Source organism: Pteropus vampyrus, unplaced genomic scaffold (genome assembly GCF_000151845.1).
Source record: "Pteropus vampyrus isolate Shadow unplaced genomic scaffold, Pvam_2.0 Scaffold8935, whole genome shotgun sequence".
Classification (NCBI taxonomy): domain Eukaryota; kingdom Metazoa; phylum Chordata; class Mammalia; order Chiroptera; family Pteropodidae; genus Pteropus; species Pteropus vampyrus.
The window spans coordinates 1-895 of record NW_011897716.1 but is presented as its reverse complement, the minus strand read 5'-3'; the positions used below and the strand labels follow the sequence as shown (position 1 = coordinate 895).

The following is an 895-nucleotide window of genomic DNA, read 5'->3' as shown; positions in this document are numbered from 1 at the left end:
GCCTTGATGAGTTTCACCTCCTCATCTAGGAAGTGGCTCTCCAGGAAGTCACAGAGATGGGAATCTGCACAGGCAGAACCCACGGCATGAAGATCCAAAGGGCCTGGTTTAGGTTCTTCTCCATGACCATGGCGGCTTCCATGGCATCCTGAGTTTTACCCCACTCATCTTGAGAAGGCTTCTGCAGGTCCTGGAAAAGGGTGCAGCCACCGTGCTGGTTTTGCGTCTTCAAGAGAAGTTCGGTGCCCTCGCGTTTCTCTTGGCCAGCTCACAGAAGAAGTGACCCACACCTTCCAGAGCCACATCGTCACAGTGGAAATAGAAGCCCAAAGAGAGATGGGTGTAGGAGGCCCGCAGATACAGGTTGATGAGGCGGTTGATGGTGGCTTCCACCTCGGTGGAATAATTCTGACAGATTTGAGAGCTCATGGTTGTTAGGCAATAAGGAATTAAGCTTAAAACACAGTATTGACTGGTCTCGGAGGCTAGGATGGCTAAGAAGATTCCAAAGGCTGCGACTGGAAAAGAGGTTGGAGGGTGGTCGAAAGCTGGAAAAAGGGGCGTCCGTGGGTCTGTTTCGTCCAAACACTGTTGAAGCAAGAGACAGATCCGGGGGACCGCAGAGGGCACTACCTGGTTTAGAATTCCTAATAGAATAAGGTCTTGCATCTTTCTATATATTTATTGGCTATCTGTATGTATTTTGTAGCAAAATGCCTATTTTCTTTGAACGTTTTTCTATTTTTCATTTTTTCTTTAAAGTATATGAACTTTAAAAGTGTGAACTCATTTAAATTAAAGAATTGAGCTGTTTATCATATTGCATACGATATCATATGTTACAAATACTGTTTTTGTCTATAAAAGTGTTTACATTTTACTTAGTCACTCATGT

At 44.5% G+C, this 895-nt stretch overlaps 1 pseudogene; it reads right to left on the bottom strand.

Moving 5' to 3' along the window:
* Nucleotide 1: 1 nt before the first annotated feature.
* On the bottom strand, nt 2-447 carry LOC105310674 (annotated as a pseudogene).
* Nucleotides 448-895: the final 448 nt, after the last annotated feature.